The sequence below is a fragment of the Pinus tabuliformis genome, chromosome 7 (genome assembly GCF_031772625.1).
Source record: "Pinus tabuliformis cultivar Carrire ecotype Pingquan chromosome 7, CPIR1, whole genome shotgun sequence".
NCBI classification, from domain to species: domain Eukaryota; kingdom Viridiplantae; phylum Streptophyta; class Pinopsida; order Pinales; family Pinaceae; genus Pinus; species Pinus tabuliformis.
Genome location: NC_142293.1, coordinates 842,566,535 through 842,586,993, shown reverse-complemented (window position 1 = coordinate 842,586,993; position 20,459 = coordinate 842,566,535).

Sequence of the window (20,459 nt, the reverse complement as noted above, 5' to 3'; positions counted from 1 at the left end):
GTAAGACTGAGGGAGGGTTAGGCCTCAGATATCCTCACTCACTGAACCAAGTAATGGGGGCTAAGCTTTGGTGGTGCTGGATGAAGGGAGGAGACGACCTATGGAAAAGAATATGGACAAAAAAATATAATATACCAACAAACCTAGGGGAGATCTTAAGAATAAGGTACACCCCAAAAGGGCCTACAATATGGAATCTGGCTAGTCAAAACAGGGAGATAATAACTAAACATGCTTTCTGAGAAATCAGAAATGGTAGCTCTGCCAAGTTCTGGGAAGAAGCCTGGTAGAAAAGAGAAAGACTGAATGGATTACAAGCTTTAAGTGATATATGTCAAAAGGCAAAAGAAGAAGGGATGAACTTTGTAAGGGACTTCTGGAAGGAGGGGGGCCAAGAATAATTATGGAGAACTTGGAAGAATCTAGACAAATGGATTGGACAGATTGATAGAGAACAAAGGGAAATATATCTAAAAGAAATGCAGACAAGGAAAATACCTATAAGACCAGGACCAGACATATTGCGATGGGGTTAGACAATGAAGGGAAATTTCACGATTAAAGAAGCATATCACCTCTTCACTCCGAGAGAACCAGACGATATGGCAGTTAATTGGAATCAAATCTGGAGCAGTAATTGGTGGCGAAAGTGGCCCACTTCCTATGGCTGGTATGTAAAGACCGCATTCTGACCTGGGACCAACTTCAAAAGCATGGGATTCATGGCCCTCCCTGATGCAGTCTATGCAAACAAGATTAGGAAACGCTAGAACATCTCTTGAATTCATGTAATGGAGCACAGCAACAATGGGAAGAAGTTAGGAAACTCTTTGGAAGGACACACAGAGATCAATAGAGTATCAGGGACACAATTAAATAATGGGGACGAGGCCAATTCACAAGCTCGGTGGTAAGACGAGCCTAGAGTCTAGCAGTAGGCATGAATATGTGGATGATTTGGAAAGAAAGAAACAGAAGAATCTTCCAAAATAGAGAGATGTCGAAAGAACAAATTTGGGGAAAAACATTGAGTCATATTCGAGAGACCATCTTAGCGGACACCTGGAGCACAGAGGATTGGGAAACAATGCCGGAAGAAGACCTAATTTTAAGAAGTTGAACCTACATCAAGGAATGGTAGCTCCACAGATGTGGAAACAACCCATTATAGGATGCAATAGTACCATGCACTTCTCTCACCCCTCGGCAGGATTCATAAATTTAAATTTCGATGGATCATCCAAAGGCAACCCAGGCTCAGTGGGGATTGGAGGCCTCTTTCGAGATGACCAAGGCAGAACAAAATGGATTTACTCAGACAATGGTGGCATCATGAGCAACAATGAAGCTGAATTGATGGCAGTACATCAAGGACTGAAGATAGCAATCAGAAACGGCTACAACAACCTGGAAGTGGAAGGAGACTCCCAAATGCTAATGCACATAATTAAAAAACTTAATAATGGGACCTCATGGGACAAAGTTACTCAGAGTTGGAGGATGGCTAGCCTGATTCAAGAGCTAGAAATTATCTTAAAAATATTTGAGTACATGATCATTAAGCATGTCAGAAGAGAGGGTAACAGAGCAGCGGATTTTCTTGCAAATTGGGGAAGCCAGGAACAAGGAGGGAAATTGGATAGTATATGGACCTCACATTCGGAGAAGCCAGAATTTGAGCCGCTTAGAATGATATTAATCCAAGACCATAATGAAGACACGATCCAAAGACAATAGAGACAGATGGCCCCCGATCGGGGTGTGGAGAAAAGCAAGTGAAAGTGGCAGGAAAAATCATGATTGTGGCATGACAGAGGAATCCTTCCCTAGCAGTAGCGTCGACCTTCCTGCCATGGTAGCGTACTGCATGTCAATGCACATCTCAAGAAATTGGAGTGGGAGAAGTGGAATGAAAGAGGAAAGTAGAATTGGTGGAAGTAGTGGGAGAGGGAGTGGGACAGGTGGTTTATATCATTCAAAGGTGGCGACAGGTAGAAGGATAGGTAAGCCACGCCAGGAGGAAGAGGAGCAGAGTGCAACGCAAACAAAGGGAGCCTCTATGGAAAATTGCAATTTCGGGAAATGGTAAAAGGAACGATGGCATGCCTGGGCTGCGGAAGGGGGCATGGAGGCAGAGGACGTCCAAGTCAGTGGAACCAAGAAGACCCGTCCACTGCTGCTCTGGCTAGCCAACGTAGAGGGAGGAGATCCATGCTGACAGTAGTCCAGGAAGCTACTAGAGATTACAGAGAAGGCACGGATGACGACATCCGCCAGCTTATTCAAGAAATGGAGGCAAACGTGATGGAAGAACAGTCTGACCCAGAGATAGAAGAGTGGGCAGAAATAATCCAAGATCCTGGTAACACTCGTGGACGGATGATGCTCTACCAGCAAGCTCTTCATGTCTATTGGATGTTAAAACACCTTCTTGCGAAGGCGCTGGAGCAGGTGGCAGGGGAAGTGGCTGAAATCGCCCAAGGGATGCCAAACCTGAAAAAAGAAATGAAGAATCTACAGGTGATCATGATGATGCAGGATAACAAGTTGGATGAGATACAACAAAGGCTGGCTCAGATGGCTCAAATGACTCAAACTCATGCAGAACCCATGGATACCCCCGTAAATTTTGATCTGAATGCTGATGATAGGAAGGAATGATCCTTCATTTCTTCTCCTGTTTTTAGCAAAAAAAATTTGTCTTCAGTTGTTTCATGCTTGTTCTTAGTTTGTTAAGTACTTTTAACTGTTTAGTGCACATAGCCCAGATGGAAAGACTAGTAAAATTTTGGTTTTGGAATGCTTATAGCAAACTTAGGTGGCCAACAGACTTGGTTTCCCTTTGGGGCAGGTTGAGGCCACCAAAACGATGTATCTGGTCTCATTGTTCAATATAAATAGAAAAGGTAGGCACTACCTACACTTACAAAAAAAAGAAATATATAGAAAGATGCTCAATATCCAATTACTAGATGAGGACACATGGAAAAAAATTATGATTTACAGTAGTAAAGACACAGTAAAAATATAAATGTATAGTAAAAAGTGAAAGAGCATAGTAAAAGGATATTGACAGTTCAACAGATTCAAAGTGTATTAGGTGAAAGAATATCAGATGAAAGGCTAAAGTAAAACAAAACATCCAGTGTGGAGACAAAATAGCCTAGTAGCATAAAGGGCTGAAAATCAAAGACTATAGCTAGTAGAACCTAAATAACAGGGACATCAAGCAGTAGTTCAATAGCTGTCTCCATTTTCTTGCATGAAGATATTTTACTTTTCCTAGATTAATTCTCAAAGAAGTTTGAGATATTTTGTAAAAACTTTTTGTATAAATACTTCACCATTTGAAGCATTTGGGGGGATTGTTACACATTTTTAGAGTTATTTTGATCTTGAACCAAAGGGTGATTGTACCATTTTCAAGTCAACGGACTGGAGCAAGTAATAAAAGAATTGAACTGCAGGATTGATGAGATGAGCTATTTGCAGTGAAGTATATTCTTTATGTGATTTTGTTACCTTCTTATGTTTTCATAAACTTAATTGTTTTCCAAATTTGAATGTATTAATTGGAAATATCACTCAGAATTTGTTTAAGTACACTCTGTTTGGCACAACTAGTCATTTATATGTTTCCCTCTGATACCCGGATTTGAGAACCCTTAATTTCTCTCCCATCCTAGTTGACCTCTTTCATTCCTTGCATAATCCGGCCTAGGGAACCCTTAATTGCTCCCTGGATCCGATTAGAAGCCACTTCACCATTTATCCTTTGAGATCTACAAAAACTCACCTATCTTTCCCTGCAGACACTGTCTTTTTGAAGCTTGATCTAGTCTTGTTTGTTTGACTTTTTGACTCCATAGCCTGATGGTAAAAAATAACCTCCAAGTAAGTGATCCCACCACCCAAATTCAAAAAAAACCCCAAGTGCAACCATAGCTAGCCTAAAATTTCTTAACTAAAACAAAGTTAAAGTATAAAGAGAGAGCCCTCTCTGAGCATTAGGAAGGCTAGGTCCTGATATCCAAAAGTGGTTTGTGTTTACCTCTATTATTTATTTCTTTAAAATTTCAAAGGAAATTCTGGAGTGATAGCAAGTTCCTCATAGGAAAACCTTTCTGAGGTTTCTGTGCATGCCTCTATCGAACCTCCTTCTTTAGAAACCTAGGTCTCAACATTAGTAGATTGCCCATCTACTAGCTTGTCATATACTAGTTCAGATGATGCATATGTGAACCTTCTTTCTCAGGATGATGCACCAGGTTCTGCTGCTGTGTCATGTATTCATTCTTCCTCCCATCTGCCCATCTTCCATTCTGATGAGAATATCTTGGAAGTGATGTCTACCCCTAATTACCCTTGGACTTAAGCAAGGGGAAATATCTTTTGGAGTATTTTGAAGGCCAACCCCTTCGTAATCCTCACAATTCACTCTATCTTAAGAAATTTTACCCACAACATATCCCATTGATTTGCATCTGTTTATTTATGTCATGCATTTAGGTAGTTTGCATCATCTCATTTGATTGTTTGAAACTTACCCAAAAGCCATTTTTCCAAGAAGGGTCACTTCGTTGCCTCTTAAAATTGAATTTCTTCATATGTGATGCTTCTACCTTGGATACCACCTCCCCTTAGTACTAGTCATATCACGTGTTGATTTTCGTCATGGGTAACCATCGTTTTCTCATGTCTTCATGGTCCCCACTAGGCCTGTTCAGTGTGGTAGCATCATCGCGTCACCCTTGTTCAGAGCATCTACGATGAGTCACCTTTGCATCTGGAGTCTGTTTCGCGTTCCATTATATTATCTCATAGTAATACATCCATCATTGCATACCATTCATCATGTGTTGCCCATTTTCGCCTTCAGTCATACTCTCCACCATCCCCTCGGAAGTCGAGCCAGTTGCTGCCACGTCAACCATGCACTTTATGCTCTGACAAGGGAAGTCATGTGTTTGTCCCTTAGTCCCATGTTCCCTATTTTTACTCATGTCATTCCATCTGTCGTATTACTATTCTCCCTCGTGCCATAGTTGAGGATCCTCATTGACTCACCTATGGCGGGCCCTATTCTTTCGACATCAACACATATATTGCAGAAGAACGACCTAGAGGGCAGTGTGTCTTGGTTCCATCTTCCACTCTTGTTCGGTGCCTTAGATCATGCAAAGGGAATCATCATTGCCCTTTGATGGGATTTTTAATGATGTAAATGAGATTATTGTTTGTGGATTCGACAAGACCATTTACCTATGGGTTGTAGTTAGTTGAATGTTTAAGCACAATACCATATTACAATGCAAAATAATAAAGTTTCAATGAAGAGAAGTAAGTTGTACAGGAAAAAAAGAAGTGATACAGGAACGCTGAACCTCGAAATGATGTTCTGCTCAAGGACATTAATGACTTCCTTATCGTTCACTTGTTTGAGAAGAACTACTTCTATCCACTGTGTGAAGTAATATGTAGCAGTCAGGATGTAGCGTTGTTGCTTTGATTAATGTGGGAATATTTCCCCAATGATGTCTAAGCCCCACTATTGGAATGGTTCATCCACTACAGCAGGCTGTAATAGGGTTGTTGACATTTGAGTTATGTCAGAGCATCGTTGATAGACTAGGAACTTGGGGGCATAAGTGTGTGCACATTTAAATAGCATGGGCCAGTAGAGACTGACACTCATGACTTTATGTGTATTTATGTTACCCACAAAGTGACCTCTAGCTGGTTCATCATGTAGATCATGCAACACTCCCTTTGAATCTTGTGCCTCCATGCACCTCAGAAAAATTCCATTGTTGTGCTTTTTGTAAATCACTCCATGAACCAATTGGTAAGGTGACGCTTTGAGTCGAAGTTCCCTCTTCTTCCGCATGGAAAAGTGAGAGGGCCTGGTGTCCTACTCAAGGTACTGGTGCACTTCTTCATACCAAGAGTTATCATGTGAAGTGGGTGGTGCTCACTCTACATTGTACATGTCAGTTTCTTACTCCCAATCGATGATCTCTTCTTCATCCTCTTGAGCATGTATCACTTCTACTACAATTTAGTAGAGACCATGACCCTTGATAGTGTGAACTGGCTTGATGTCAAGATCGTACTCTTGTATTCATGTCATCTAGTTCACACATCTTTCAACCAACTCTTTTTGAATAAGCAACGATCTGACTGTTGCATGTGGCACAAATACTATGCAATGATTTTTCAATAGGTAGGGTCTCGAATATTTCACCACCTTATATACAACATATTCTTGTTTATCCATAGTGAGATAGTTGAGTTTCAGTCCCTACATGCTCATGCTCATGAAGGAGATGGGACGTTCATTGTTTAGTTCATCCTTCTGTGTGAACACTGCAGCGAGTAAATAGTCGGAAGCAAAAGTGTAAAGAATGAAATCTTTGTTGAAATATGGGTTGTATAGTGCAGGTACTTCTACTACTTCCTACTTGATATGGGAAAACCTGTCCTTTTCCTTCTTCCCCCAGTTGTAGAATGTATCCTTCTTGATCATGTCTTGGATAGGTTTAACAATTTGAACATAATCTGAGATGAATTTCCAAAGGAAGTTGATCTTTACCAAGAAGGATTGCATAGCTTTATTGTTGACCAGGTGAGGAATCTGTGTGATATTCTAAACTCGGTCTGGATCAACCTTGATCCCACACTTGGCGATGATATGCCCAAGGAGGTTCGACCCCTCAAAGAATGTAAATATGCTCTTCTTGGGATTCAAGGATATCCCATACTTTCGACATCGCTCAAAGATCTTCTTAAGATGGCATAGGTGGTTTGACTGTTTTCTAAAAAATAATGTCACATCATCAAGGTAAACCACCACACTTTGTTTGATGAGCCCACGGAAGGCAATGTCCATAGCGTGCTGAAAGGTTATGCCTGTGTTTACTAGACCAAATGGAATTCTTCGATAAGAGAATGTACCCCACTTGGTATGGAATGTAGTTTTAAGTCTGTTAGGTTCTTCTACCAGAACTTGGTTATATCCATACAAATTGTCAAGTAGAGAAAACATTCCTTCTCCAGATACTGTCTGCAAGATGTTCTCCATAAATGGCACAGGGTAGTTCTCTTTGTTCGAGGCCCGATTTAGATTGCAGAAATCTACACTTAGGAAGATCTCCCCAAACTTCTTCCATACAGGAAATAAGTTCGAAACCGAAGTAGAATGATGAACCTTTTAAATGATCTGAGAAGCCAAAAACTTAGTCAATTCTTTCTGTATGAGGGGTTCAAGTGATGGATGAACTTTTTTGAGCTTCTGCTGAAATGGATGGATCCCTTCTCTAGTCAGAATGATGTGTTGTATTATTCACATGTCATATGTTTTCAAGTCATCATATGTGCACACGAATACATCACAGTACTATTTGAACAGATGGACAAAGGCTTGTCTCTCTTTCGGTGTACAATGTGTACCGAGATTCATAAAATTCGGATCTCTATTGACTCCTAAGTTAATATGTTCATACATCAGTGTGGAACTATGGGTTTTAGTCTTCCTAGGCCCCTTGAAGTGGTTCTACAAGTCATATAACTCCTCTAGTGAAGCCACACCTTTGGGGACGAGGTTGCCTTTACTATTACCAACTGTGTCTTCTAGAGACTGCTTGTGCACGTCTTCATCTATCGCTACGTCCTTGAAGATGTTAGTGTTGGCCATGAAATGAAGTGTCTATTCATCATCATCAAAAACATGCAAATTATTGATGTTGTCAAGGATAGATGACTTATACAAAATCTCAACAATAAATCTATCCCTAAGAAATTTCATCCTAGCAACTGCATTTTCTAGAGCATCTGCAGCTACATTGTGAATTCTTGGTATAAAGATGATATTAAGATCTTGGAAATTAGAGATAAGACACCATACCTCTTATTGGTAACTCTTAAGATGAGGTAAGACTTATGGTGTTACGTACCTGCCATACCATAATCTCTGAATCACCTAAAACTTCCAGCATAGCAATGTTGAGGCCGAGGGATTTTAGAAGTATTTTTCATGCACTCAAACTCCAAGCGGCTTGAGACTAAGTGTTTTCTTTTCTTTGGGTTAATCAAAACACACCCGGCTCCGGAGCCATCATGCGTTTTGGATCCATCAAAATACAAGGTCCAAAAGTCATCTGTACAAGGACCTCTTGCCATGCTAGTATTACTAACACTACTGCTACTATTACTACAATGTACTGTACAAGTTTATTTTCCACCAGTTGGGCAAGGAAGGAAAACCAACTGTGTATATGGTGGGGTGGGGCTTAGTTGTACAAGATAACACCCTAGCCGCATTTCCAAAAATCAATTTCCAAACAAAAGTTCCACAAAATCCAATGGTTCATTCTGACCATTAAGGGGAGCAACATTGTGTTTCATATATATCTTGAACAACACCCAGATTTGGTTGTTTCTACCCTGGTATGGAAGCCATAAGTGTGACTAGTCTGTAGCAAAATATCCTTGCAACTTACTAGACCAGTATCTGCTAAGAAATAAGCCATATTCTTCCGGGATGTCCACGATCACAATGTTAATGCATTGGTGAACTTGTCCATCCGATGATAACCATATTATCACATCCTAGAGTTTACCAATCGTTGGTGCACATGTCCAGTCAAGTTAGATGATCTGTGTAATTGTACTGCTCCATTGCACATTGATCTATTTAGCAATGGAGAGTGGCATGACATTTACTGATGCGCTAGAGTCAACCAAACAGTCATGGACATTGAAGTTAAATATGTCAAATGATAACAAAAATGGTGGGTAGATCAAGTTCACTTCTTCCATGCAAAGCACGTTGAATACAGATGTGAGTGATTTGGGAGACTTGCTTGGTCCCTTGCTAGAAGAGTCAACATTGTCTGTGGAGGTTTGCCCCAGTGCGCACAAAAGAATATCCCATTGACTCATGAGTTTGGTAAGCTCATACAGAGAAATTTTTTGTGAGTCTTCTTCATATCTTCAATAATATTGTAATCCAAAGTGAGAAGACTCACCGATTTGTCTGGTGGAAGACTTGTGTTTGTATTGTTTGGTGAAGTGTTTCAGAGTTTTCTTCTCATGGAGGTATCTTTCACTGTAGTTGTCTTTCAGAACTTGCTTTGTGTTTTTTGTGTTGAGTATGTCATTAGATCAACTATTCTGAGCAATTGTTTAAATTTTTCTCTCGATATCTCAATCACAACAGGAGCCCCTTGGCTTCTCAAGTTGTATCAACTTTTCTCCTTTGGTGGCTCCTTCTCGGTGGTTGTTTTCTTCTGGGAAAAATTAAGACATTTGTACATGTTAACTACATGGCCAGAACTTGGAGCTTTATTAGATGAAACATCCTCTTCATCATATTCATCTTTTGGCTGAACCTGCTCACTAGATTTAAAATTATCATTCATCCTTGAAGCCATAGTGTCCATAATTCGGTTCCATTCCAGACAAGACTTCTCTGAATGTCATTCTTCGTGGATTGTGTAGATGTTATCCTTTTCAAATTGGCCCACTTGGAACAAAACATTGGAGCTCTGCGCATATTTAGCTGGGTTACCACTATTGCTGCCTAATACGACATTCTTCCTCCTTGCAAAACTCGAAGGTTTGCTGCTCATTGTTGTCTCAGTTGTCCGTTGCTTGAGTTCTGCTACTTCAGTTGTCAAGGACTTGAGGAGATGAGTAAGGGTCTCAATTTCACTTATTTCTTTTTCCATTACTTTACTCATAGCAATCTAAGACCTCCCTCCTATGTCTTTGGAGTCCTTAGTTGGTTCATCATCTACAATGACTCCCATCACGCGTAGGTCTTTCTCCACATCCATTTCTTCTTGGAAAATTTCTGAAAGTGTTGGTTTCGCTCTCGCTTGACGAACTGTGCAATGATGGTCAACAGTACAGATGTGTAGTAGTTGATTGTGATGGAGTCATGAGATTTAGTGTTTGTAGTGAACTTGTTCATGATATGGTTAAACCTCTCATTAAAATCTTTCACCTTTTCTTTTTGCTCCATCTTGAGACTACCCAAATCTTTTAACAACATGGCAGGGGTTTTGTCCTCAACAAATTTCTCAAGGAAAATTATCTTGAACATCCCCTAGTTCTGAATGGAGTTGATAGGAAGGTTATAACACCATACAAATGCTCTGCCATCTAAGGTACATGGAAACGGTCTCATGCAACATCGTCATAACGTACCTCGCCTGTTTGCATATGTAGGTAGAAGGTGTCTAGATAGTCTTCTACCTTTACTCTTCTATCAGGGTCCTACCTCATTAGCAAATTAACTACGTGCCTTGGAATGTTGTACAAGGCACTTGGGAGTGCCAATGGGCCTTGTGCCATCCATTCTAGATTTTGATCAGCCATTTTTTCGTCCTCTTTGTACTCCTCCTCTTCTTCAGAATTAGATGGTTCAACCTCTGAATCTGTTGGTTCGTCTCCACCTATGCCTCCTCTGTTTCCTTCCCCTCCATTGCCTTCCTTGAAACCTGAGCCCAAAAGTACGTTGGTAACTTCTTCTCCTTCTAAGAAAACGAGAGATTCATCTTTGTTCTCAATATCTTCTCCTATGTCTTCAAGAGTGGCAAGGACTACTTCTTAAACATATGAGACTACCACTCCTGTGGGTCTAGTATTTTTCTTCCTCTGTGAAGAGGGGAGATAGTGTACTCCTGGAATCAATCCAACATCTTTGCAAAATTGATGGGTGATGGGACGAACAATGTGAAGGTGATGATATGAAAATTCTTGTTTGGGTCTAGGAAGTGAGGAGTGTTAGTGTCAGTCTTTACATCCTATCACCGGTGATCAAATGTGCTTTTACATATATATTTTTAGGATTTCTAGTCAAATTTTTAGTTTCAAAAATGTTTTTCAATAAAAATTTGATCACCGGTTAGGAAAGTCAATCTCTACTATTCCTTTCAGTCTCATGGCCAAAGATACTATCTTGGTCAAGACATATCATAATTAGTAGAGTCACATACTCATTTTTGTTCATAATCCACCAAATAAGTCATCATTAGGTCACCACTAGGTCACTAGGTGTAACTCTAGAAAATTGGTACTTTTACCATTTAAATGCATGTTAGGATGAATAGTGGAAATCATTTTGGTAACTAAGGTTTGAAGGTTATGGTTTTTATTTCATTCTCTCAAATGAAATATCATCATAAAATAATAAAAAATAAAGTGTCAAGTCCAAGTGTAAATTGTTTGGTGGGTCCATTACTATTGTACAAATGGAAAATCACTTTTCTCCATCTATAAAAGCTCACCACTCACTCTCTTTCATTCCGCACTTGCCCATTTTTTCTTCCAAGAATCCATCTCATTCCACCAAGGTAATCTTCCATGCCAAGAAGGGTTTGTTGCATCCAAATATTGGTTTCTGGAAACTATGCTACGCAAATGACCCTGCCTTTGCTACGCATATACCAGGTTGTAGCTCCATCATTTCTACAAGAGTGTGAGCCCTCTGTAGATACTTACTACATAATGGTGAAATTTTTCTACAATTGAAATAGGTTGGTGATCTGTCCTAGTGTTCAAACTCCTTTTATTTCCATTATCAATGCTCATTTATCTCATCTCTACTTCCTAGGGTTTTGAAAGCAGTTAGCAAGGTTTTGACCCTCCTATTGTTAAATTTTCTGCTAAAACTCATAACTATATGCTTCCACACCATCATATATCCTAAATAAAATTACCCAAACACCTCCCATCAAACCCACTCCCAAAATTCATCATTTTTACCTAAAACCTAAACAAATTGCACCCTTTTTTACTATAGGACTGTCTTTTCTTGTTTTGAAAACCTTCCACTCACCCAAATTTTGTAATTCCAGTTACCCTAGTTTCTTAAACTCCCCCAATTTTTTTTATAATTTTATCACATCCCTATACCCTCATATTTCCCAAACTACCTCATAGCTCTTGAAAATCCCTTATTTTCCCACAATCAAAACACTAATTCCTGTCCTAAGAGCTAAGTGCTGAGGTGGAGTCTAAAAGCTCAGAGTGGAGGAAGCATAGAGGAGGACATGTCATCAGACATGAACCTACATCAACCCATGAGGTCATATCTTCTCCCTTCTGTTAGCGTTTGAAATTTCACCTCAGGCTGAGAAAGGTAAACCTCAAGGCAACATCAAACCACTTAGCCTCGTAGCTAGCCCTACGGGGCAGGAGAGGGCTCTCTCCGGTCTATCTCAATAAAGATCTTCAATGGGCGAGATAACCAATAGGGTAACACTAATTTTAGGCTAGTAAACTGATCAAAAGGGTTGATTTGGGATTTTTAGGGTTTTTGGTGGAAAATTGGGGAAATGGCAATTTTAGGTGCGGGGATTGGACACAGTTTTCGCAGGGGGTTCTTTGGGGCAAGGTAGGAAACAATATTGATGCCTTTAATAGAGATGGATGGATGAGAATGACCGATGAGTAGTTAAAGAGAGCAAGCAATAACCTTGAATTCCCTTTAAACAGTCGAAAACATTGATATTAAGCAAACTTAAAAGCAGAGCATGACAGTCATGAGTTCTACTTTAACGCTTCATTTGCCTAATGTGCAGAAGGAAAAGTAAGGAAATGATTCACATAACACACTTACAAGTACAAAGAGAAACACACCATCAATACATGTATCCACAAGAATCCCAAAAAGGACTGCAAAACCCTGGTCTTCCTTTGCCAAAAATTGCAGAGATACATTGAGTAATACAATAAGAGCTTCTCCCTCAAGAGTCCAACCCTCCAACCCCTGACAATGACTAAGAAAATACATAATATAGGCAAGCTAACACCTTTCCTTGCCTCTAGGGGTCGAGCTCACTATCCTAGGAGCTGTTTCAACCAATTCTAAACTAAGCACTGAAAACTAGGCAGTCAAAACAACTTGCCTCTATAAACTAGGAAACCAATTCATTCATTTAATTTTCACCTATCTCATGAATGAATCTTCCAGAAGAGATACATAAGTGTAAAAGTGTCATAAATTTACATAATTTACAACAAGAAGGATAAAAATCAACTCCAAAAAGTCAAACACAGTCAGAACTGCGTTTTGCTGAGCTGTAGGCTAAAATCCTGAGCAATTTGCCTGACGGGTCGCGCGCCAAATCCTGACAGGTCGCGCACCTTTGAGAGCACTTTTGGGGCACTTTCAGGTGTCCAAATGAGGCAAGAGTAGGCTTGTTGGAAATTTTTGTGAGTCTACTTTCCAACCCAACTGGAATTTCTAAATTTGGTTGTCATTTGCCCCTCCAAAATTGCAATCTCCCAAGACTGCTTTCTGTGTGTCAAAAATGTGGCAGAAAGTCATTTTTTGCTTGTTTTTTTGACTTTCAGGAGGCCCAAAACTTCATAAAATCTCTTGGAAATGGGTGAGCATGTGTAAATTTTCATGCCAAATCCAGAAATGTTGATTTTTTTGAAAATAAAGTTGCCAAGTGAAAGGGTCGCGCGGGGGGTGAGACCCGTCAAGCGGAAAAACCTATTTTTTGCCTTAAAAACCAAAAATCACCCAAAATGCTCAAAATTTCTTGGAATTTGTGCTGGGGCTGAGCTATTTAGTGCCATGCTCCTTCAAGGAAGCCTCGGCCAAGATGTGGAGGGGATCGGGCCTTTTTCTTCGTTTTTGTGCTTTGGCCAACCTCCTTGGATCTAGCGATTGCAATTTTGACATTTCTCTAAAACCATGACACCTGTGCAAAAAGTGAAGGATGTTTTTCTTCTTTGGAATGTTATGGACAAAAACCTCTCTCAGTTTTACAAAATTCATCTTTTATTGCTCTGGAACATCTTTTGAGTGCGACTTGTCCCGATGTGTGAAACAAGGAATTTTGTCGAAATGGAGTGAAATGAAGGGGATAGGGGGCTTCTAAATTCTTGGGGAAATTTTTGGGAGTGGGGAGGGATGTTAGGAAGCAGGGGAAAGTGGAATCTCAGAGATTGAGCGAGGGGAAGGGGTCCAAAAGGGAAAAACACAGGCCCAACCTAGAAAATTGCCAGGTTGTAGCTAGAAACTAGGGTTTGTGCAAAAATGAGGATTTTGGGGGATCTCAGTGATGGGAAGCATTTGATAAGGTATATGAAGGATAGGGGAAGGTGTATGAACATCTGGATACAAGTTTTGCCGATGATTTGACCGTCCAAGAGAAATTGGCTTCAAAACCCTAGGAGAGGGAAATGACCTTACCTAGGCACAACTGAGGCATGAACAAGGTGTACAATGACTCATTAGACACTGAGATGATAATGAAAACCCTATGAATTATGATAGAATCAGCTGAATGGTTACATGGACCAACATTTGGAAAACTTTAGAAGGAGTGAAAGCAAACCCTAGACCTAAAAATTTTGACCTAAAGACAAAGACAAGTAACCTTGAAAAAGTTTAATGACTAAAACAACCTGATCTAGCAGTGCCAAGAGGGGAATAAAATACCAGCTCCTCCATCAGGGTTATGGCATGCCTAATGGAATGCAAGACACTGATGAGACACCTACTTATGCAAATGCAAAGAGCTTTGATCGCTGATGGAGGGCTACTAGACCGACTCTAACATTGGCTCCAATGGGGATGGTAGCTCCTTGGAGGTGCCAAGAACCGCAGATCTCTGTAAGAGTAGACCAAAGCCTTCGTCCATTGGGCTATGGATTCATTATTTGACAAACAATACAAGACTTTGACTCATTTATTGACTGAAACTTGATTCAAACCGACTCAATTATGAAACCTACATGACTGAAAACTGACTCACAAATGACTTATGACTGACTTAACGAAAACAAGAACTTACAAAGCTTATTGAAGGGCAGCAGTCCATCAATATTTGAAATCATGACGACAACCACCTGTGTTTCTTACAAGACAATATACCATCAAACTATATCAAAATGCCAATGCAACCAATCAAGCAGATGCCCTCTTGATTGGTTCTCCCAATCAGATCTCATGATCAACAATAGATACTAGTAACTGGGCATCCAAAAACATAGCTGACCATGATCTCCTTCATCACTGAACACAACAATAATCACTTTCATGGCTGACTATAACAAATCTGCCATTGGATCCTGGAAAACATGAAGACTTGACATTGCCACCTCCTGCTGAAAGAAAAAGGTATCCTTTGTTTCAAATTCTGATCTGGCTTCATCATGTGCTTTGGAAAGAGTATGTTCCTGGTCCTCAAAAAATTCTGAACAAGTAGATGAGCAGATCTCCTCTTGAAATAACATTTCAAAACATGAGACATATGAGGAATCTGAAAGGTAATCCTGCATGCTCTGATCTTCTGTTGTTTGACAATATGGTGGGTCATCTTCAAATGATATGACAACCAAATTATCAATTTCCTTATTACATTCTTCAATATTACCAAGCACAATATTATCATTTACATCGTCTACCACAAATTCACTCAAAGAACCTTTTTCACTTGCTTGAGCAAAGATCTCACCTTGCTGTTCATGAGCAGATTGAATGACCTCCTCATGAAGAATCTGTTCGAATGAAATGGGAGCACTTAAATTTGTAACTTTGTTTTCTTCATGCCAAATGATCTCAACAGCCAAGTTTTTCTTTATAGGATTCGGCACAAGATATTCTTGGTCATCATGATCTGAATGTTGATCTGAAATAGTTGACTTGACTGCATCACATGAATCTTGACTACCCTGCATGCTGTCTTCTTCTGTGGGCAGATCTGAAATAGAACCCTCTCTTTCATCATTTTCAGCCATATGGCCATCTCCAAGCTGCTGATCTTGATTCTGCTGCAAAATTTCCTGATCATCTTGATGGGTATCCACTAGGTTCTCATCATGTTGCTGAAATGGAATCTCATACAAAGCCTCCATGATCTCAACATCCATAAAATTATCATCTTCATAATATTTCTCAAGGTTTTCAATAAAACTATAAGCATGCTTGCAACAGTCTTGAACTAAATTTAATGATGGATAAGAGTCCTTATATCGTTCAATGAACATAGCATGAAAATCCTTTAAACAGTAAATACAAGCAGGCGGCAAACTTTCATACCATGATTGGGCTTCACCTTCCAGAGTGGCCAAGAATATCTTCATCAAGCAATCTTCAGGAAAATCCACCTTCAACTTGCGAATATGCATATGAAATCTAACCAGATGTAGAGCAGCATCCTTCTTACCATCATCATTAAATGTAGGCAAATTCCTTGACCAATCTACCTTTGGAATTTTATTTGGAAAACCAGGGATGTGATCTCGGCTCAAGGGAGCATATCTTCTTGCGATCCGATCCATCTTGAAAAGCTCAAAGCTACTGATCTCTCTGTAGTGAAGTCACCATGAAGCATTGATCTCTGGAGATTTCAGTGAAGGAGTCGCCAGTGAATGATTTCAGCCTTGTCAGTGTCTGATCATTGTCCACTATCAACAATCAGATCTGAACTTGATACATGTATTGGGGTAAAATGCAAATGAAGTGCTGTATTCACAAGCTCACGGAGATTGACTGAAGCAGCGTTTATCTACTTCCGCTTATGCAAAGCAAAAGCGTTTCGAAGGCTACCTGGCGTAACTTCAGGCTCCATCTAAGACTTATGAAGCAAACACATCAATCAACAGACAAGTTTGTTCTTCCCCAGTGGAGTCGCTAGTATGTTAGCGCTTGAAATTTCACCTCAGGCTGACAAAGGTAAACCTCAAGGCAACATCAAACCACTTAGCCTCGTAGCTAGCCCTACAGGGCAGGAGAGGGCTCTCTCCGGTCTATCTCGATAAAGATCTTCAATGGGCGAGATAACCAATAGGGTAACACTGATTTTAGGCTAGTAAACTGATCAAAAGGGTTGATTTGGGCTTTTTAGGGTTTTTGGTGGAAAATTGGGGAAATGGCAATTTTAGGTGCGGGGATTGGACACAGTTTTCGCAGGGGGTTCTTTGGGGCGAGGTAGGAAACAATATTGATGCCTTTAATAGAGATGGATGGATGAGAATGACCGGTGAGGAGTTAAAGAGAGCAAGAAATAACCTTGAATTCCCTTTAAACAGTCGAAAACATTGATATTAAGCAAACTTAAAAGCAGAGCATGACAGTCATGAGTTCTACTTTAACACTTCATTTGCCTAATGTGCAGAAGGAAAAGTAAGGAAATGATTCACATAACACACTTACAAGTACAAAGAGAAACACACCATCAATACATGTGACCAAAAGAATCCCAAAAAGGACTGCAAAACCCTGGTCTTCCTTTGCCAAAAATTGCAGAGATACAGTGAGTAATACAATAAGAGCTTCTCCCTCAAGAGTCCAACCCTCCAACCCCTGAAAATGACTAAGAAAATACATAATATAGGCAAGCTAACACCTTTCCTTGCCTCTAGGGGTCTAGCTCACTATCCTAGGAGCTGTTTCAACCAATTCTAAACCAAGCACTGAAAACTAGGCAGTCAAAACAACTTGCCTCTATAAACTAGGAAACCAATTCATTCATTTAATTGTCACCTATCTCATGAATGAATCTTCCAGAAGAGATACATAAGTGTAAAAGTGTCATAAATTTACATCATTTACAACAAGAAGGATAAAAATCAACTCCAAAAAGTCAAACACAGTCAGAATTGCGTTTTGCTGAGCTGTAGGCTGAAATCCTGAGCAATTTGCCTGACGGGTCGCGCGCCAAATCCTGACGGGTCGCGCACCCTTGAGAGCACTTTTGGGGCACTTTTAGGTGTCCAAATGAGGCAAGAGTAGTCTTGTTGGAAAGGTCTATGCGTCTACTTTCCAACCCAACTGGAATTTCTGAATTTGGTTGTCATTTGCCCCTCCAAAATTGCAATCTCCCAAGACTGCTTTCCGTGTGTCAAAAATGTGGCAGAAAGTCATTTTTTGCTTGTTTTTTGACTTTCAGGAGGCCCAAAACTTCATAAAATCTCTTGGAAATGGGTGATAATGTGTAAATTTTCATGCCAAATCCAGAAATGTTGAGTTTTTTGAAAATAAAGTTGCCAAGTGAAAGGGTCGCGCGGGGGGTGAGACCCGTCAAGCAGAAAAACCTGTTTTTTGCCTTAAAAACCAAAAATCACCCAAAATGTTCAAAATTTCTTGGAATTTGTGTTGGGGCTGAGCTATTTAGTGCCATGCTCCTTCAAGGAAGCCTCGGCCAAGATGTGGAGGGGATCGGGCCTTTTTCTTCGTTTTTGTGCTTTGGCCAACCTCCTTGCATCTAGCGATTGCAATTTTGACATTTCTCTAAAACCATGACACCTGTGCAAAAAGTGAAGGAGGTTTTTCTTCTTTGGAATGTTATGGACAAAAACCCCTCTCAGTTTTCCAAAAATCATCTGTTATTTCTCTGGAACATCTTTTGAGTGCGACTTGTCCCGATGTGTGAAACAAGGAATTTTGTCGAAATGGAGCGAAATGAAGGGGATAGGGGGCTTCTAAATTCTTGGGGAAATTTTTGGGAGTGGGGAGGGATGTTAGGAAGCAGGGGAAAGTGGAATCTCAAAGATTGAGCGAGGGGAAGGGGTCCAAAAGGGCAAAACACAGGCCCAACCTAGAAAATTGCCAGGTTGTAGCTAGAAACTAGGGTTTGTGCAAAAATGAGGATTTTGGGGGATCTCAGTGATGGGAAGCATTTGATAAGGTATATGAAGGATAGGGGAAGGTGTATGAACATCTGGATACAAGTTTTGCCGATGATTTGACCGTCCAAGAGAAATTGGCTTCAAAACCCTAGGAGAGGGAAATGACCTTACCTAGGCGCAACTGAAGCATGAACAAGGTGTACAATGACTCATTAGACACTGAGATGATAATGAAAACCCTATGAATGATGATAGACTTAGCTGAATGGTGACATGGACCAACATTTGTACAAATTTAGAAGGAGTGAAAGCAAACCCTAGACCTAAAAATTTTGACCTAAAGACAAAGACAAGTAACCTTCAAAAAGTTTAATGACTAAAACAACCTGATCCAGTAGTGCCAAGAGGGGAATAAAATACCAGCTCCTCCATCAGGGTTATGGCATGCCTAATGGAATGCAAGACACTGATGAGACACCTACTTATGCAAATGCAAAGAGCTTTGATCACTGATGGAGGGCTACTAGACCGACTCTAACACCTTCATTAGGAAATATTTTGAAGGTGCTAGTTGCCTTACATTTTGTGAGAGGGCTGAAGAATTGAAGTACCATGACCAATTAACTAGTTCTTTTGCCACTAAAATTAAAAGGGACAAAGTGACCATAGCAAGGCTTCAAATCACTATTTGAAGGAAAATTATCTCCATAGCCACAAGGATTACAAACAATGGAGAAATCTGGTTCAAAAGAGAAGACCTTGACCTTCAAAACTAGAAGATGTACCTAAAAACAAAATACAAGGCAGCTCCCACTTATATTTTTCCATTCAGACATTCATTGGATAACTCCACCCCTCTCATGAAAATGATGATGTGGTATTTCACATGTGAAGGTAGGTATTCAAGGATTTATAAGTATCACATGAAACTTCTGATGCATTTCACCGATGTACAACAAATCAACTTGTTTTATTACTTGTACAAAAGCATGGTCAAAATGCCGGAAATGGTACAAAATCAAGGGGAGAATCACTACACTAGTTTGTTTCATCATGGCCTAGTGAAAGTGCTTGTTTCTCATCAATTAGCACAAGGAACTATGTCTTGGGATCATTTTGCTAGTTCATATTTTCCTCCATCTTCTTCAACTAGGTCTAGTGATAAAACAACACCGACAGGCTCACCAATGAAGCAAGAGATCACTTCTTCAAGCAAATAAACTAAGAGAAAGGATAGGGAGAAAGGGTTTCAGACCTATTCTAGAGGTGATAGGCTTGTGTTTTCTCAAGGGATCATTGAAGGGACCAAGCCTATGACATGTAAAGAGACAGTTTTCTCATAGCATGAGGAATCCTCTCATTTGGGTACACATGTGTCAGCTATAGAGAAAGAACAAGAGGGAAGAGTTAAATATCAGATCATAAGGGATAAGGAGGCTGAAATAAAGATGTTGGAAGGAAAATTTATAGAGGAAAATGCTCTAATAACATGCCTGCAACAAGAGAATATGAAACTGAAGGTGAACCAAATGATTCAAGACAAACAAGTAGCTACTTCAAGAAAAGAATATAAAAAGGGAAAATATGTGGTCAAAATGGAAGTTTCAAAGGGTAAAGGAAAGAAAATTTCATCAGGCAGATAGAGGACTAAAGCAGCTAAAAGAGCCCTTGAGCTACAAAGAGAGGTTTCACCAGCAAAAGAACAAATTATGGTAGATGACCTAATCACTAGAAACATCAATGAAGATAGGGTTTATTGGCTTAATAAAGTAAATAGACACCTGAAGCAGTTGCTAAAGAAGGAAAACATGAACAAAAACTTGTAGAGGCACATGTCTATGCACTACTACACCAGAAACAAAGTA